This window comes from Carcharhinus amblyrhynchos, chromosome 21, assembly GCF_965287045.1.
Source record: "Carcharhinus amblyrhynchos chromosome 21, sCarAmb.v2.hapA, whole genome shotgun sequence".
In the NCBI taxonomy this organism is placed as follows: domain Eukaryota; kingdom Metazoa; phylum Chordata; class Chondrichthyes; order Carcharhiniformes; family Carcharhinidae; genus Carcharhinus; species Carcharhinus amblyrhynchos.
In genome coordinates this window covers 33826310-33846630 of record NC_137344.1, presented here as the reverse complement: position 1 = coordinate 33846630, position 20321 = coordinate 33826310, and the positions used below count along the sequence as shown (strand labels likewise).

Below are 20321 nucleotides of genomic sequence, written 5' to 3'. Positions count from 1 at the left end.
GGTGTGTGGATACATGGTTCAAATCACACGCACGCCATTACATCACCCTCTTGTGGGATCCGCAGCCCATTTTCACAGCCACATATCACATAAGGCCAGCAGTCGAAATATTGCGAGAGATCGTTGAATCCAAAAAAAAACTCGCTGAAGTAGTTGTGTGGCAATTTTTAATTCACAGAATTGTTACAGAACAGAGAAGGAGGGCATTCGGCTTGACGTCTCTCTCCAATTGAGGAATTCACTTCCATGCCAATCCCCGCCCGCTTCCTATAATCCCAGCACATTCTTCCTTTTCAGATAATCATCCAATTCCCTCCTGAATGCACCCATTGAACCAGCTTCCTGCACCACACTGCATTCCAGATCTTAACCACTAACTGCCTGACAAAGTTCCTCCTCACCTCTCCCATGCTTCTTTTACCAGCTACCTTGAACATTAATTAGTAAATTTTGCAACAATTCAAGGTCAACCATTCATTCCTTTCTCCCCACCACCTGGTCAATTTCCCACGCCGATGCTATAGTTATGAAAGCCCATCAACTTTCTCAGAAGGCAAAGGAAATTTGGCCTGTCCACTATGAGTCTCACCAATTTTTATGGATGAGGTATCACAGCTTGGTATGGCTCCTGCTCTGACCAAAACCACAAGAAACTACAAAGGCTTGTGAATATAGCCCAATCCATCACGCAAACCAGCCTCCTATCCATCGACTCCATCTACACTTCCCACTGCCTTGGAAAAGGAGCCAGCATAATCAAGGTCCCATCCATCCTGGACATACTCTCTTCCACCTTCTTCAGTCAGGAAAAAGGTACAAAAGTCTGAAAACACATACCAACCGACTGAAGGACGGCTTCTTGCCTGCTGTCAACATATATTAAGCTGATCTTCCTCTTCACCCTACCAGTAACTGCACCACTACGTTCTACACCGTCTCTTTCTCCCCTTTGTACTCTATGAATGGTATGTTTTGTCTGTATAGTGCACAAAAAACAATGGGTGAGATTTTCTGGCTGCGCTCGCCCCAAAGCCGGGAAATCCCACCCAAAGTCGATGTACCTTTGCATTGTCCGGGTCCCGCCCACTATGATTCTTGTGGTGGGCGGGACAGAAAAACTCCACTTAATACTTTTCACTATATCCTGATACATGTAACAATAATAAATCAACTCAAATTTTTAGGTGTGAAATAACAACGTTCCTTGTATAATTGTCATAATTCAGCATGGTTGGTAATGTATGATGTTTCTAAACGCGAGACAAAATGTCTGAACGAATGAAAATGATAGTGGTTTAAATATCCTAACCAGTATACTTGAGTTAATGGTGTTGGAGAGATAACAAAGCTGGCATGGAACACCTCTTGAACTTTGGATAACCATTTTGTCTAACTCCCTGTGTGCTGCTGAATGTTGAGAGCACAAGATATTTATCAGGACACTTTAATGAGCTTGCTGTTTAACGCTGCTGTTTATATTTCAATGTTATGGCCAACCATATATTTCTCAAATGACAACATTTTGGAGAGAGTTCAGTAAACCATTCATGCAGCCATACATAAAAGGTTTATAGCATTGAATCTGTTATTTAAAAAAAGGAATGACTAAATAATAACTTGCAACGTAAATATCATTAGGCAAAGACTTTAATTATTTATATGAGAAAGAGTTTGATTACTTTGTGCATTAATGGGTGGAAAATATAACCCTCAGATGAATCAGTCTCCTGTAATTCATAACATTCTTTCTTTTGTGAGTCTAGCCTGTGAGTCTTACCATGTTGATCAGCATGGAACATCACAACTAAGACTCTGTCCTGTCCTCTCTTGCCCTCATACACAATAGATAGCATGTTATTCAACATGAGGACATCACAGCTTTACTCAGCCCTGCCTTCACTCAACACCAGCTCACATACAGGCACGCGTTTTCCACTTGTAACACTGAACAACCAGCAGGATATGGGTTTTTTTTTCCTTTCCTTAACCTGAAAATACTAACATCAATTTTAGCACTCTCGCCATCAATGTAACAAGCCAGTGGCTCACTAGAAGCTAAGAATTAAATCTGAAACCTATCAGGGCACCATCCCAAATAATCCAGTGTAATTAGCCACTAACCTTGAGAGAAAACAGCTTCTCATTTTGCACAGTTCTGGAGTAGTCTCAGCATTTTACCGCGTTAAATATTTCTCCTTGGCATAAGAACGCTTGCAATGACTGCATATTCTATGTGAGAAGTCTTACCGTTTGCTTTAGTCTTCCTGCTAAATAGTTTAGACATTACTTCTTCAAACAATTTTCTATCTTGCTGAGTACTTGGCTCCTTGTTTCTTTAGCTGTGACAACGTTCTTCTAGCAACTTTTCTTGTCTTAAAAATGTAATTATACCAGGCTCCTGTACAAAAACACAGTTCCAGAGCCCCCGCTGCTTACCAGATTTCTTCCGTGATGGTACAGTTATAAACCTTTCACACTATCAGACTTCATCTGTATATTACACTTTTCTTATAAATACACAGACTGTTTATATAACACCCTTTAACTTTCCATGCCTTATGTTTCATGAACTGAACAATGACAGACTGCACTAAAATGTCACAGAGGTCCTTTACTTATTTATTTATCTTCTACTGCTTGGCTTCATGCTCTGAATGACTCGAAAAGTTGCTGCTGATTTATGTGAAATGTTTCTATTAAGATATGCAATTTTCCAGAAACATGAAGATTAATGGTAGTGTTGTTTGGAAAATAGAAACTCTCACATCATTTGAGGCTTAGAGAAGTGAAAGGAGATGACTGGCTTTAGACCTCAGTTATCTTGTGAAAGCTGTCATGTACAGCTGCGGGTAAATGCCCCTGAGTCTGAGGTTGGCAGTTCAACTTCCAGTCCTGGACTTGAACTCAGTAATTTAGACAGCCACTCTAGCACAGTGCTGTGGGAAAGCTACAGTGTTGGAGGTGCCATCTTTCAGATCAGGCACTGAACCAAAACCCATCTGCCCTTTCTGGTGGATATAAAAGATTCAGTGTCACAATTTCACTGAAGAGCAGGGGATTATCCTGGGTCTCCTGTCCAATACTTACCCTTCAATCAACATCACAAAAATAGATTATCTGGTCATCATCACATTGCTGTATGTGAGAGCTCTGCTTGTCTACACATTACAACAGTGACTACACTTCAAATAGTACATGTTTAGCCGCTAAGTGCTTTTAGTTATCTTATAGTTGTGAAAGGCACTATAAAAGTGTAAACCTTTCTTATTCACTGAGATTAAGGAGGCCTACAGTGATAGCATCTCTACAGCTGGACCAGAAGCTTTGGATTCGAGTCCAACACCAGGGCTTGTTGGCCATGGAAGCAGCTTTCAATTCGGTTCAACAGGCCAATAATCACTTTGGGAATCCTTCCACCACTCAACCCAACTCCAGCTGCCCCTGCGCGCCCCCCCAAGCCATACACCACAATTCCTCAAAGGGTAAAAAAAAATGTGGATGTGAAGATACGCTGATAGAGAATTCATTGAGAATCTGTTTGCAGCATGAATGTTTAAATGCACTGTCAAAAAAACACTTGCATTCATATAGCACTTTCTGTGGCCTCCAGAAACATTAAAACGCTTCATAGCCGCAGAAGTACTCAGAATCATAGAATCCCTACAGTGCAGAAGGAGGCCATTTGGCCCACTGAGTTTGCACCGACCATGATCCCACCCAGCCTCTATTCCCATAACCCCTCATATTTACTCCGCTAATCCCCCTGACAGTAAGGTTAATTTAGCATGGCTTATCAACCTAACCACATATCTTTGGACTGTGGGAGGAAACACAGGGAGAATGTGCTAACTCCACAGAGACGTTCACCTGAGGCTGGAATTGAACCTGGGTCCCTGGGGCTCTGCTAACCTCTGTGCCACCATCCTGCCCCACTTGTTGAAGTGTTATCACTGTTATAATGTAAAAAACATTGCAGCCAATATGTACACAACCTCCAGAAACAGCAATGTGCTAATGACTAAATAATCTATTTTTTGTGATGTTGGCAAGGGACGGGGATTCTATTCCCACCCAGGAGGCTGAAACCAGCAGACCTCTACACATGGACAGTGGCCCTGAACTGTCAGTTTCCCGTTTTCTGACCAACTCGATTATCCCCCCCACCTCACAGTGCTGCCTCCTAAACACCCAACAGCCCAATCTAGGCCCCGCCTAACCATTCCCGGGCCAACCACAACCCCCTCCACCCACCCCAGTCTGCCCCAATCTCCAGCCACCCCACGCAGTACTAATCCCCCCACCCCCCCACAATGCAGTCCCCCCTGAACCCACCCCAATCGCTGGCCTCCATTCTGCCACATCTACAGGTTCCCCTTTATACATTTTGCTTGATCTTCTCCAAGAACTTCAATAAATTAGCCAAACACAATTTCCCTTTCACAAAACCTTGTTGACTCTGCCTGATTGCATTCAGATTTTAAGTCCTGATGTAATAGATTCTAGTATTTTCCCGATGACAGCTACTAAATTAACTAGACTGTAGCTTTCTGCTTTCTGTCTTCCTCTTTTATTGACTAGAGGAGTTACATTTGCCATTTTCCAACCTGATAGAAATATTATGTAAATTAAAATCACCCATGCATCTCGCTGTACCTTTCTTACAAGCTTCCATTACTTCTTCCCTTCCTGTATATGCTGTTTACTGTTCTGGAACTTATACATTCCTGCCACAAGTGGCTTTGCCATTTCTACCCAAACTGATTCTACATCTTAATGTTGAGAATTAAGGTCAATTCTCCCTTATGTGCTAATGTTGTCCCTAATTAACCCTACAAGTTTTCATAGCTTCCTGTCCTTCCCACATGTCATGTACCCTTGAATATTCAGGTTCCAGTCTTGGTCACCTTGCAATCATGTCTCTGAAATGGTTATCCGATCATATATATTTGTTTCTATTTGAGCTGCAATTCATCTTTTTTTTTAAATGAATACTATGAGGATTCAGATACAGGGTCATTTGTTCTGTCTTTTTACTATGCTTGCAAACTCTGGCCTTATCGCTAGCACTTAGATTTGTATGTGCTCTCCTTTCCTTCCACACTCAAGTTGTCATTACCCATGTTGCTACCCTGTACTATTGTCTTCAATTTGCCAGAAGTCTCTCACTTCATCCCTCCTCCACACCACACAGCTCCCCTATTTAGCTTAGATGAAAATGGCATGTGCTCTCGGGAGTCCAAAGGTATTGCACCAGGTGCTATTTCTCTCAGTGTAATGTTTATGACAAAATGGGGTAGAGTGAGAGATCACACAGCAATTAGAATAATCTAGAAAAGACTCAGGAGCTGCCATCTCAAAAACATGTCAAATGATGCTTATTGCACATTTAATCCACCTGATGAATCAAAATGTACTGATTCTTTAAGTTAAAAACAAAAGTAAAGTAAGTCCACAGGAAATAAAATTATGAATGCTTGAAGGAATATTTCGCAAAAAGAAATATATAAATTTGATCTGATGGAAACAAGAAGGAAGCTCAACATGCTGGAGACCTAGTGGAAAACCACAGAAAGTAATATGCAGAAGAAAAATATAATCAAAGAAGTCAATTGCCAGGGGAATGGCAATGGTGGAATTGGTATAAATCCGTTAAGTGAGTGGAAGTGTCAGTGTGCATATATCATCATTTGCTGAGTGTTATTTTTGTCCACTACTAACTCTTTCTTCCCAGTCCTGCACTAAGCAATTTTATTTTTTTCACATCCAAACAAGATTTTTACCCTCCATCCAATGAACAACATTTTGATTTATTTCCTTCTTCTGAGCAAATGTGTAGCCCTGTCCTCTCCTGCTCCAGTCCCTCGCCCCCAATCAACTTAGAGTACATATTGGCCTCCCACCTTCCCCCTACAATGAAGGAACAGAAATGGAGTAAATTCAAAGTTTCTTGGAATACAGTGTTTGAAAGACAAAAAATACAAGCACCTAGTCACAATCAAGAATCTCTGAAGCACAGATGGAAGTTGAAGCAATATGTCAACAAATTGAAATCAGAAACAAAACATGGAGCAGCATGATAGCACAGTGGTTAACAGTGATGCCTCACAGCACCAGGGACCTGGGTTTGATTTCTGGCTTGGGTCATTTTCTGTGTGGAGTTTGCACTTTCTTCCTGTGTCTGCATGGGTTTCTTCCAGATGCTCCAGTTTCCTCCCACAGTCCAAAGATGTGTGGGTTAGGTTGATATCCTCTTCAGAACTTACTTTCCTACATATCTTTGTGACAAATTTAGCAATCATATCATTAGTCCTGTCATCAAAATTATTTATATAAATTGTAAAAAGTTGAGGCCCAGCACTGATCCCACTCATCACATCCTGGCAATCATAAAATGATCCAATTTAGCCTACTCTCTGTTTCCAGTTAGCTGGCCAGTCTACTTTTCATGCCAATGTGTTATCCTCTACACCATGAGCTTTATTTTCTGTAATACCCTTTGATAAGGCGCCTTATTAAAATCCTCCTGAAAATCAAAGTACAGTACATCCACCGGTTCCCCTTTATCCAGAGTTCATGTTGTTTCTTCACAGAAATAAGTTCCTAAAGAAGCAAAGCAAGGTTGAGAGGTCAAGAGATTTAAGGTGGGAATTCAAAGCTTGGGGCCTCAGCAGCTGAAGGCATGGTCGTCAATGGTGGAGCAATTGAAACTGAGGATGGATAAGGCAGCAGAATTAGGGGAGTACAGATGATCAAAAGGAACCTTAAAAGTAATGTGGCAAAACATCATGAGAACAGATGACGTTTTATTTCTGCTGGAGGAGCAGGATTTCTTCATTGAGACATTCCTCTGCTTGGAAGTTTCAGGCAGATTGAAGCTGACCTAATGGCTGCAACAGGACATGGACTCTTTCCAAAGAGAATTAAAATGTGACCTTGTCGTTACTAAATGCTTGGATTATACATTCTGAATTGACAGTGGCATAAAGCAGATGTAGTGCAAACTGAAAGTAGGTTCATGGCTCAATTATTGTGCAAGGTGATTGATTCCTTAGCCCTGATCCTTGGTTCCTGTGCATAAAATCATTCATTTCCATAACAGCTTCACATATTTTTAAAAATCTCTAAATTCACACATGTGTGCACAAATGTAGATCACATGTTCTACATCCAGAATAAATCAGAAAGGAGACCATCTGTTTCTCGACATATTTCATAGTTGCCTTTTGTTAGAAGCAGATTAGTCAGAAGCTGGAGAAAATATAAATGTACAACTTCCACTATGGTGAAATGAAGTTGTTCTCTGGTGAAATTAGGAACATTTCAATGGTCTGTGCCCCCACTGCCTGACTGATCAAGCCCACAAGCAACAAGCAGAGAATTAAGAGGAGAATCAGAAAGCACCAATATCCGGAGATTTTACAGCCTCACTTGAGCGAGACTGGAAATTCCCGCCCAAAGTCAACAGACATTTCCATTGGCCGCCCCTTGCCTGCTCCGATTCCATGACGGGAGAGCTGTTAGAATTCTGGCGGCGGTGTGGCAGTTTAGATGATTTCAATATCCTTCATTATATTTTATATGCTTTACATTGGGCTACATGGCGGCACAGCCAGGAACCTGGGTTCAATTCCGACCGCGAGTGACTGACTGTGTGGAGTTTGTATGTTCTCCCCGTGCCTGCATGGGTTTCTTCTGGGTGCTCCGGTTTCCTCCCACAGTCCAAAGGTGTGCAGGTTAAGTTTATTGGCCATGTTAAATTTGCCCACAGCATCCCAAGATATAGGTTAGAGGAATTAGCGAGGTAAGTACTTGGGGTTGCAGGTAAGCCTAGGTAAGAGTTGACGCAGACTCAATGGGCCAAATGGCCTTCTGCTACACTGTAGGGGTTCTATGATTCTATTCAGATTCCCCAAATTTGTTCTCCAATCTCTCCTGAAAGCACTGACACTCCCACCCACTAGCCCCTGTGGTGCATCGCCAAAGGAACTATTCTTTATTTATTATTTTAGATAGTGTGCGCTGGAAAATTATTTTACCAAGTTATTTCAAATTAAATATCAAGCATATTTATTTGAAGGGATGCAAATAAGCAAATAAGTAAAAGGCACATTTGTTTTAACAGCAGACATTTTTCCCTCTCTAAATGAGAGAGGGAAAACAATCACTGGGACACATGGGGCCTGATTTTACCATTGCATCGTGCCTGAAATGTGGTAAAGTTGGGCCATTAATGCGATCCGCTCCCACGTCCGAGCAGATGCTCACTTTACCAAGGGCCGAGAGTGGCCATGATCTGAATCGTGCCCGAAACGGGCACAACGGTGATTTAATTGCATTTGCATGCGTTTAAATTGAATTAATAAACTGCCCACCCAACTTTATCAGCATTTCCCCTTTTACCATCGCATTCGCGTGTCCAGATCTGTTTTGGGAACTCCAGCTTCTGAAGCCGTAAGTTCAGAGCTTCCAGCGGCTCTCTAACTCAGATAGGGGGTGGGGGGTGGGGGGCGGGGTGGGGTGGGCCAGATCATTCTCTGGTGGGGGGGTAGGATGGGAGAAGGAAGGACCAATCATTCTCTGGTGGGGCGGAGGGAGAGTCAGATGTATCTCTGGTGGTGGGTGGGGGTTGGGGAGGAGGTGAGGGTGAGGGAGGAGGGAGGCCAGGTCATTGTCTCGTGGGGGTGGGAGAGCCCGAACTTTCTCTTGCTGAGGGGGGGGTGTGGGGAAGGCCCGATCATCATCTGGCGGGAGTGGGGGAGGGGCTGATCATTCTCTGAGAGGTGGGGGAAGCCCGAACATGCTTGGGAGGGGTGGGGGAGGCCAGATGGATCTCTAGTGGGGCGGGGGGGGGGGGGGGGGGGGTGGGGGTTGGTGGGAGCCAGGGGGATCCACTGCCACTCTGCGGTGGGGAGGAAAGGGGGCAGACGGTCGTGATCGATCTGGGTTATTGGGGGGCGGTGGATAAGGGGGAAAGTTATAGTGTAGGGCTGGGGACGATGTCTGTGGGAGCCATCGCTTCTGCTTTATGTCCTGGGCCGCTTTATCCACTTTTTGCGGCCCAGGAGCGATGTGACAGCGGCACGATTTTCAAACTTTTTTCCTCACTGCGCAAGCGTAGTTCAGAGCTCTGATCGTTTCAGGCGTGCTAAGCCCCGCCCACAACACCATTCAGACTCGCAATTTTTTTTCAAGCTAAGTGCGTATGGGGGCGCCCAAAAGCTGATTTCCAAGTCGGATCTGAATTGAGCCCAGATTCAGTACTTAGAATGAAAATGGTAAAATCAGGCCCATGGTCTCTATACCTTCATCATAAATGACAATCCTTCCAAGGCAGCAGAATCAGTGACATAATTCACTTATTTCAGTGATAGGATTTCCTCCAATATGAACTGTTGTCTTGACCACAATAGACATTGCACTGTCTTCATCCCATGGATGGAGCTGGAATGTAAATCACAATTTGAAAAGCACAGATCAGGATTAGAAATAGCCGTGTCTAAGTATATCTCAGAGGCATGGGTACGTGTCAAAATAATGAACAGACAAATCAATGGGTTTGATTTTAGATTGCACAAGACTAAAGCTCAGGACAAAATCTAAAATAAGAGAATACACAACTTGATAAATCAAACACTGTTGACCCTGAGTAGTTAATCATTCACATCTCCACTCGTATAGACACTTTGTCTGAGCCCAGCCGTGCCAGAATGTTCACCACAAAGCTATCATTGAATTGGAAAAAGCAGGAGAAAAACAGGGAACAACATGCAATGACAAGATAAAAGAGCCCCTTCTAAGCAAAGGCCTCACTGCTGTTCAGGCACAGGTGAGAATCCTGGGCCTGCTGCAATGTCCTTGAGTTGCTAAGTCAGTACAAGACCAGGCGTTACAGCTGTCTCTTCAAGAGGAACACAGCAGGTTAAGTGTCACCTGGCCCCAGGGACCAATCAGGATTCAGAACGTGGAATCACCTCATTGTGGGAATGGCCACAGTGGTTAGCACTGCTGCCTCACAGCGCCAGGGATGTGGGTTCAATTCCCAGCTTGGGTCACTGTCTGTGCGGAGTCTGCACGTCTCCCCATGTCTGTGTCAGCTTCCTCTGGGTGCTTTGGTTTCCTCTCACATGCTGGTTAGGTGCATTAGCCATGCTAAATTCTCCCTGAAGAGATGCCAGAGTGTGACAGCTAGGGGATTTTCACAGTAACTTCATTGAAGTGTTGATGTAAGCCTACTTGTGACACTAATAAATAAACTCAAAACCTGGCAAACAGACATTTTGGGAGCTACCTATAGCCATGAAGCTGCTGTACAATTCGTATCAATAAACAGCTTTTGTGGTCACTAATGAAGTCTGTGAAAGTGCATCATTGCCTCTGGTGACAGGGATGAATTATCATGCTACTGTTCAGAACCAACAGCTGTGAGTACCTTGTTTTAATGGAAGTCTGAACAAAATACTCACCAGAATGCCTCGCTTTGGATGAATAGACCCACTTGAGATATTGTCAGACCCTGAGTAATGCAGAATCAGAAAAGATGGACAGTTACAAGATGGATGAGCAACAGAGAGAACACGGCGAGACCCCCAGGTCAGAATCCACAAGAAGGATGAGCGAAACACAAAAATATGCCTCTACTCACCTTGCAGACTAGGTGTGGTCCAGGAGGCCGAGTGCATTCAAGATACTGAAAGACAGACGTAGAGAAACAAAGCTGTAAAATTGGCCAGGTTTAAAAAACAAACATACAGAGTTAAAAAAAAACAAGAGAAGTTGGCCGTGCAGAGCTGGTACAAGAGCCATGGTTTCAAATTTAAAAAGAAGGAATTTGGATAAAAGGCAAAAAATTGTTCAAGAATAGGTCATAATTTGTCAAGATGAAAGACCATAGAGGAGGTTAGGAAAGCCACTAGAAGCAGAAGCCCTTATGATCAAGAAGTAGCAATGAACAAAATTGATAAGATATGCCAAACAAAAGAATTGTGAAGTTGGAAAGAATTTCGTGTACTCACTGAAATACCAGATAGGGGACAGCAAGTCTTATCAAATAGGTTAATATGTACAGAAAAGGTACCTGCTGGTGGCACCTGTAAGGTTAAAGCTAGACTAGTAGCTTAGAGTATCCAAGAAGGTCTTGGTGATCAAGATGTCAGAGTGGACGCTGCATTGTAGGAAAAATGAACTTGAAGATTTCCTTAAGTCTTTCAGTAACATATTCCTGGGAATGGAAATCGATTGATATAAAAGCTACATTTTTGCAAGGTGAGAAATCTTTGAAGCTGCCTAAGGAATTTGGCAATATAGAAGCGGCATTGTGAAATGGAATAAGTGTTAATGGGTTGAATGGTACATAAAGTGAACAGTACTTCCCAGTTTAGTCTGTCCTTTTGAAAACAGTTGTACACAGCTAAAGATAGACCCAGCAATATTCTATTGGTAAGCCAGGGAGAAACTAGCATGCATTTTTATGTGCATTTTGATAATTTTCTTTGGGGAGGTTCTATAGAATTTGAGCAATCAGTGATAGATAAAATAAAGAAGGAATTTAAGATTGGAAGTCAGGCTTCAGGGCATGTAGGATTAGACATTAAGCAGAATAAGTTGGGAGTGACTTTGCATCATAGGATTATAGAATCCTCACAGTGCAGAAAGAGGCCATCTGGCCCATTGAGTCTGCACCGACTCTCTGAAAGAGTACTCAACTCAAGCCCTTCCCTCTGCCATATCCTGTAACCCTGCACATTTACTATGGCTAATCCACCTAACTTGTACATCTTTGGACTGTGGGAAGCAACCGGAGCATCTGGAGGAAATCCATGCAGACGTGGAGAAGAACATGCAATCTCCACAGATACAGTCACCCGAGGCAGGAATTGAATGAACAGACTTAGTTAGAAAAGGTGAATTCCATCTCAATAAATCAGATCTTTACAAAAGGAGGATCCTGCTTCCAAGAAGTTTGATTGGACAGTTGAATTGGTTGAGCACTAAAACTACACCTGATGCTATTTATGACTTATTGGACCTGAATATTATGATGAAACAAGTTACAGCTGAGGGAGTCCTGAGGGCAAATGAAACATTGAAGGAAATAAATTTGGAAAAATGTGCACTTGTGTTTTCAGCCTTGGGTGATCCAGAAGATATGAGTTGTTAGTTTTAGCTTCACATGCCAGTTTTCCAGTATCTCCTAGTACAGCAGGGTTTATCATACTCTTGGTGGGAAAGAATGACAAATTTTGTCTACTGGCCTGGGAAGAGATAAAAATAAAAAACGAGTAATTAATAGCACTTTATCTGCTGAAAAACTGGCACTATGGAAGCAATAGCTATAGGAGCATATGTATCCAATATACTGAAGGACTACTATACAAGGCCAAATTGAGAAATGCACATACCCATTCTCTTCTGGACAATCTTCATTCGGCAAAAGATGTTACTTAAAAAAAGGTTGAGGATTGAGTATAAATGAGATGTTAGAAAGAAGAAAGATTTCCAAAATAAAATGGGTGAATGCAAATCACCAATAGTCAGAATGTTTTACAAATAGAGGTGCTTGCTCCAGGAAATTATTAGATGCACTGGATGAGGTATGCCTTGTGTCATAACGTAAATATGGAAAACCAATATCTTCTTTGATTGTTTTGTAATTATTTATAAATGGTAAAGAAGAAAAAAATGTTTAATGTAAAAAGAATGTGGGCCGGTTATAATATAGTGTGAGGCATAGAAGATGTAAAAAATACAGCCACCAGCAGAAAAACCAGAGTGTTTCTCATTGGTTCTGGCAGTGTGAACCAGAGGGGATTCAACCACCCTTAGTTGGGAAAAGATTCCCCAATGGAGAATGTGCCGGCAAGCTCGGCTTCACAGAGATTAGGGCACCATTTTTAAAGGGCGACCCAATTTTAGAGTTCAATACTAGGCTCCCTTCTTTTACCCCCACCCAACAGAATGGCACCCCAGCCGCAAATGCCCTCCTTCAAGCCTTTACCACCGAGTGGCAACATCCCCCCCACCCCCCATCACAAGATATACAGGTCACCTCCACCCAGCACCCCCAGCCCCTTCCTGCTCCACACCACAAAGGCATGATGGTGAGCCACCTTTCCTAGTCAGAGGTCTCACCCTCCCATCACCCTCCACAAGACTCGATATAGGGTCTCAATCCCTTCAGTCACCTCCCGGCTTCAGGCCCCACCTCTTGGCGGTGTCAACCTGGCACTGACACACTGGCAGTGACAGTGATACCCTAGCAGTGACACTGTCACTGTGATATGCTGGCAGTGACACTAAACTGCCAGGGTGACAGTGCCTGAGTGTTGGGGGCATTGCCAGGGTGGCAGAAGGATTGGTGCCAGCCTCCTCTGTGGCTAAATGCTTCCTCCAGTGCAGGATGCTGTTCCAGCATGAAAGGTTGAAGTATTCAATGTGGTCTGGAAGCACCTCTGGCTCATTACAGCTACAAAGAAAATCCCTCTAGTGAAACTGACATCTCCTGTCAATCAAGTACTTCAAAGCAATTTGGTCACACCTGGAGCTTTTGAGAGAACCAATAGCAATCCTTTCTGTAGAATAGAGTGCTGCTGTGATTTTGAAGGCTCCCAGGTGTCCAGGGGCCATGGATTTTAAAGTGACCAGGCCACTTCAAAGGTTTTACAGAACACAAAACATAATGAAGATTTTACTAGAATGGTATCTGAAATCACCTTCCTGAGAGCAATCACCACATTTTCCAGGGCAACAAGGAGAAGTCCAGCCACAAGACCACCATGGCGTGGGAGACCCCCGAGGTCAAGCCCTTCCTCCCAGCCTGAGTACCCCACATTCCCCTGGCCCTTTGATGGACTCCTCACCCCACTCTGTGGCCTAACAATGGCAGAGGAGCCCAAGGGCATATGTCGAGGCTTTATTTACCTTTTTGACACCACCACTGCTCACAATCCACAACATGAGGTCGACTCTTGTCAGGACCTGCACTGCTTAGATACGATAGTGACTTTTAAGGGGCGTCTGGACAAATATATGAATAGAATGGGAATAGAGGGATATGGTCCCCAGGAGGGCAGGGGGTTTTAGTTCAGATGGGCAGCACTGTCGATGCAGGCTTGGAGAGCCAAACAGCCTGTTCCTATCCTATAATTTTCTTTGTACTTTGTTTTGTGTTTGCTTGACACCCATGGGATTTCCTTTGGCAAAGAGTGGGAGGGTGGGGGGAATGTCACAGGAGGGGGTCAAATTGGACTTCCAGCTACTGATGGTGTGTAACTCTACTTAATCAGCTGGCATCAGGTTTCTGCCTGCAATGGCTGAGAATCTGCTTTTTATGACGCAGCAGACCATAAGATTGGGAACAAGATCGACGCCCAACAGGATCCCGATTTTCCTCTCTCATCTGATTCAATGGACCATCAGGATTCCCAGCTGGGACTAGCTGGCCCAGAGAATCCCAGCCGTAATTTTATTTATTTTCGATCAGTTTGAACATTCGTGCTTGAGTTTTCAAAAGTTTTAATTCTGAAGAAAAGAGGGATGTTTAATCAATTACATTGTTACGGTTTAATGGCAATTACATTGTTATACTGGGTATTTGTACATCTTTAAATGGGGATACCTGGGACGCTGGCTGGTTGGGGTGGTGTTGACTATGAACTAGATTAATAAACTCTCTTCAATAAAGAAAGGTGCTGTGGCTTAGTTTTAATTTCATGACCATCATGGATCCAGTTAATAGGGTTGGCACCTGCCCTACTTGACATGCTCCCCACCCCCACTGAAAACAGGGGCATGTAAAAATCCAGTACCAACTTTCAAGTCAAGAATCAAGCAATTTCACTGCCCAAGATACAAATCAGCAAATAAGTAAAATACAGATATGTTTTAACATTAGACATTTTCTACCTAACTCGAAATGAGAGAGGGAAGGCAAAAGTCCAATTGCAATGAATAGATGATAACACTTTTGAGACAGCAGAATCAGCGGTACATTTACTTACTTAGACTTACAATAGGAATTGTTATCTTGACTACGATAGCAATTTTGAACTCCATGATTCACTCTTCATCCCATGAATGGAGTTGGCAGAGGTTGCCTTGGTGCTGTAAGTCAGTTTGATCACACTCAAGAGGTTGTGTGAAGGAACTTTTATAAATACTCTGGGTGGTTTGTCCAAGGCTACATGCCTGCTGAGAGTATAGCACAATGTATAAACAGGGTGTAAGATTTTTGGTTGTGTTAATTGGTTAATAGGGAAAGTACCATTTCTGTGTTTTAGTGCATTAGCAGTCTACTATGTAATATTTAATTAATACTGATTTGTGTTTTTTGTGAGATTTTGTTATACAATTCTTCCTGTTGGTCGTTGGAAATTTTTATCTTTTTTTAAGTTATTGTCCTCTATTGGGATTGCAACAAATTGGACAGTCTTGATGGTCACATGACTATTCACATGGCTACACCAGGATTTGCCAGAGTTTAAACAAACAAGATTTCCCATTTACCTTTGCTGCCTTTAGTTAAAGGGTCAACACATCTACATTGAATATTTAGATATTTCTGGAGAGAGAGAGAGGACATGTCTATGAATGCCTCGCAACGGTTAACAAAGGCAAGAAGGGTAGCAGGATGAAAAGTAAGAGCTTTCTAAAAAAGAAACAGTTAAATATAACACAATAGTTCAATAGAGACCTCTGCTGGATCTCTTGATATCTCAAGTTCAAAAAGCAGCTGCTGTTGAGTGTTCATAATTTTTAAATTAAATTAGTTATTGTTAAAAATAAGTTAAATGTGGTTAAACAACAAATTGCTGGTTTTGTTAAAATTCACTTGAATAGAAATGGGTTTTAGCTAGTTTGGAACAATATAGGATCCCTGCAGCCAAAGGAGAACATCAACTCAGTCATCAAATAATAAAGGCTCTTCACAGCTCCAGGCCTTTCTAATGCTGACTGGCTGAGATATAGGTAAATCCAATAAGGGAGAGTGAGGCAAACATGGTGGGCAGGAGTGTGAGTTGGTGTGTGCATGTTGGAGGTTAGGGGTTGGCGGAGGGAAGTGAATGGAGGCATGCACTGGTCAGTAACTACACACAGTTTAGGTGTGGGGCCAGGAGAAGCACTCCTACTCTCCTGGATCAATATCATGAAATGTAGACTCACCTGACGAAGGAGCAAGGCTCTGAAAACTCTTGATTCCAAGTAAACCTGTTGGGCTTTAACCTGGTGTTGTGAGACTTCTTAATGTGCCCACCCCAGTCCAACACCAGAATTTCCACATCAAGGATAGATAGAAACTAAAGGAGCTAACTTAGCAAACTTTATCATCTGGTGTACCCTTTAAGGACTTGCTGTATTGTAAAATCTACAAGTCAAGTCCACTTTTTTGATGAGATTGATGAGAGTGGATCCTTCACACTTCTTCGATCATTATAAATCAATGTTTGCAAAGTGGAATGACACAATTCTAGATGTTGACTTAGTTCACAGACAGCACCGCTCCAATCCGCCAGCGTTCCAGCTATCCCCATTCATAGGTGTACAAATACCCATCACCTATTTAACCATGTAATTGTCATTAAATCTTAACAATGTAATTAATAAGACATTAACAGATTCCCTCCCTCTTTTCATTAGAATTAAAACTTTTTAAAAACTCAAGGACAAACTAGCACTGGATAAAAGCAAATTATTGTGGATGTTGGAATCTGAAACCAAGAGAGAAAATGCTGGAAAAGTTCAGCAGCTTTGGCAGCATTTGTAAGGAGAGAAAACAGCTGATGCTTTGAGTGCAGATGACCCCTTGTCAAAGTGCGTTGACAAAGGGTTATCTAGACTCAAAATGTCAGCTCTTTTCTCTCCTTACGGATGCTGCCAGATCTGCTGAGATTTACCAGAATTTTCTCTTTTGGTAACAAACTAGCACTGAAGGTTTAATAAAACGGGTCTGTTAAACTCATCGGGGATAGCAAAAATCCCTCTTTTTCAGGTGGTTCTGCCCCAAACTGTATTTGGTCAGCATTCACACTAACAGAAAATCAACATCATAACCTCAACACAACTTTACCAATTGTGTTCACCAGTTTCACATCATAGGCAGGAGGTGGCAGTATTCATTTTCTGATGATAAGGACACTTTAATAATCTTACCAACAGTTCAGGGGGAAACTTGCACAAGCAATAATGGTTCAACAGTATCTAATTTACATAATCATGGTGGCACAGTGGCTAGCACTGCTGCCTCACAGTACCATGGACCCGGGTTTGATTCCTGGCTTGGGTCACTGTCAGTGCAGAGCCTGCACATTCTCCCCATGTCTGCATGGGTTTCTTCCGGGTGCTCCAGTTTTCTCCGATGGTCCAAAAGGTGTGCTGGTAAGGTGCATTGGCCATGTTAAATTCTCCCTCAATGTTTCCAAACAGGTGCTGGAGTGTGGCAACTAGGGGATTTTCACAGTAACTCTATTGCTGTGTTAGCGTAAGCCTACTTACGACTAATATATAAACTTCCTAACTTTTTCTAATCTTTTCTATATTTTCTTAGAGCTGAGATTGACTTTGATATGAAATTATACTCAGTAACACTATATTAACAGTACACCTTGATCATATTTCCCATATCTTTCCCACCATTTTCTTAACACCGTTTAACTGCTGATCTTAAGCTTGCAAAGTGGAAAATGCATCTGGACAATGGGGTGGAGGGGCTGGGGGGGATTTTAACCTAGAAAAATCCCCAAGGTTGGTTTGGGTGAGAGTTTAGAAATCAGCTTCCCTCTACTTCATCTCTATTTCCAACTCTGACAGAGACTGGAGGGTGACAAATCCACTCCAAGGGGGTGAGTTAGTACTTTAATTATGGAAGTGATCTCATTGCTATTCAGGATTTCACCTTAACTGTGATTGGTCAGGACGTCTGTTAGCTTTATTAGTTTTTACCCCCAGGGCAAGGACTTGATGGATACAAAAGGTGAGTGTCTTTGAGCCATCTCCTAGTTCCAGGTGCTTGCCTGAGGTGCCTCCATGACCTTCCTTCACCTCTCACCTGCCCCCCACCTCCCTTAACACTCTAAATCCACCACGAGATCTCCAATCTCTTCATTCACCATCAGGCTGCTACTCCCTCATCACGAAGCCTGAAATTCTTCATACCATCTCACTGCTTCTAGTTTCCTCCTTCAGGCCCATGATTACCCGCTGGGCCTGCTGTCTCCCCCACACAGCTCCCCCCCCCAAGAGGAGGCCCATGAATTTCCCCTGCAATTCAACCTCCTACCATCTATCTCCTACCATCTTTCAGATTTCCAACTTCCCCACCCTGCCAACCTGTGCCAGGGGCCAGTGCTGGGGTGGGCTCCCTTGGGATTTCAATAGGCGGGGGTGGTTCTGGTTATGAGGTGGGGGAGCATCGAGGCCTTTGAGGCGGGGAAGGGAAGTTAGCAGTGAAAGGGCAGCGTGCATTGAGGGGGGAGTTTGCGGTCATGGGAGAGTGGGCTTTGAGGGAAAGTGGGGGAAGCCTCCAATGATGGGGGTGGGGATTTGTGAGCTCCCCCAATACCCTTGTGACGAGAGAGGAGTGGGTGGGTGGAGGGTGGTGGCTGCTGGGTCTAATAGGCCCAGCCAGATCTAATGCATTAGCCATACCACCAGTTTTTTTGTCAGACTGGCTCAAGATCTGAAAACTCAGCTGTCCGTCTGGGGACATATATGTCGGTTTTCAGCCAGAGACTGGCGCTCTGGATGTGATTTCACCACCTCACTGCGACTGGTGAACAGCGCAGCGAGCCTGGAAACTAGCACGTGATGCTAAAAATCCGATTACCGCCCGGCGCCAAATGGTTTGCAGCGTTCCCATCCCCTCTCTGAACAGCTTCACAACTAAAAGCTGATTAGCATATTTAGGGTAGCATTCAAATATGCGTCGCCTATTCAGCTAGCAGTGCTTGGAATCTTCCGGCCTTTGGGCGCAGCACCATAATGGCGAGAATCTATGCTGGTCTCCACAAGCACACACACCGTGGGGGGAGGCTTGGAGGCCAATGAAGGTGGTTGGGGGCATGACCAGGCAGTGCCTACTTGACAGTGCCCAACAGACACTCCAACAGTGGTCATCAGACACCCCTGGCAATGGGCATCAAGCACCCTGGCAATGGGCATCAAGCACCCTGGCAATGGACACCAAGCACCCTGGCAGCTTCAGTTGGGCACCACCAGTGCCCCAGGGCTGTGCTGGGAGGTTAGGGCTGGGTGGAGGCCATGATAGTGGGAGGGGAGGGGGGCTTTGTGAGGGGGGGTCGTACAGAGTTGGATTGCGGAGGGGGACCGTGTTGGGGAGCATGTCGGGGGTCAAGCAAGTGCCCTGATGCCTCAATGCGGGTGAATTGTGTCGGGGGGGTGGGGGGGTTGTGAGGAGAATGCTGCCAATGAAGGGGCGAGGGCCCCGATATCTGTAAAGGTCTCTACAGTGCTCTGAGAGATCAGGGCGCCTTTGTGAAATAGCACCCAAGCTCTCTGCAGCCTGTTTTCAGTGTGGTTAGCACTCCTCCACCCAGCCCCAGCCCTCCCCACTATTTGGTTTGACCTTAAAAGAGGCCAGGATCCCCCACACCCCCAGCCTCCAGTACCAATGCGCAAAAAGAGACTGAGTGTCGGAAGATTGTGCCGCAGGATGAACCTGAGAGACCGGAAGGATCATCCTATTTATCGCACCATCAGGATGCTTTGGAATTTGTTGGGAAAACTCGCCCCAGTGAGAGGTTTATTAGTGCTGTTACCTGATAGTGACAAGTGTTGGTGGAACTTGTCCAACACTGGATCAAATGCTAACCGATTATTTATAGCCACACTGCAGAGGAATAGATAATGAAGCTGGTAAATTCAAATTAAAATCAGCATGCTCACTCCATTAAATTGAGACAAAAATAGATCTTCCAGAACTGGTCATGCAGAATCTTTTACAATTTCCTTCAATATTTTCATTCGCGAGTTAACTAAACGGTATGGCACGGGAAATATTTCAATCCATATAAAATTGTAATAGTTGAACTTTTTCTTTCTTTCCTCAAGAATCAATTCAAAGCAAAAAAAAAATGAAATGTTTGATCTATGAACATAGCTAACTATGCATTCAGACTTTGTAATACAAATCCCACAAGACAAGTATGAGTCATAGTCCTTAAGTCGTTTGACTTTTTTAACATCCCACACAGTGTCTGCAAAATGCTGCAGTGCTAAATTCATTTATCTGCTTAAAATATTATAAACTCTGGTTGCAAGGATTAACAGACTCCAGATATCAGATAAAATATCTTTCACTCAGATTTCAA

At 43.5% G+C, this 20321-nt stretch overlaps 1 long non-coding RNA gene across 1 annotated transcript; it reads right to left on the bottom strand.

Moving 5' to 3' along the window:
- Positions 1 to 9268: 9268 nt before the first annotated feature.
- Positions 9269 to 10728, bottom strand: LOC145356417 (uncharacterized). Its single transcript, XR_013889134.1, has 3 exons — positions 10643 to 10728; positions 10464 to 10513; positions 9269 to 9441 (listed from the first exon to the last, which is right to left on the bottom strand). It is a non-coding gene; the product is annotated as an uncharacterized LOC145356417 (long non-coding RNA).
- Positions 10729 to 20321: the final 9593 nt, after the last annotated feature.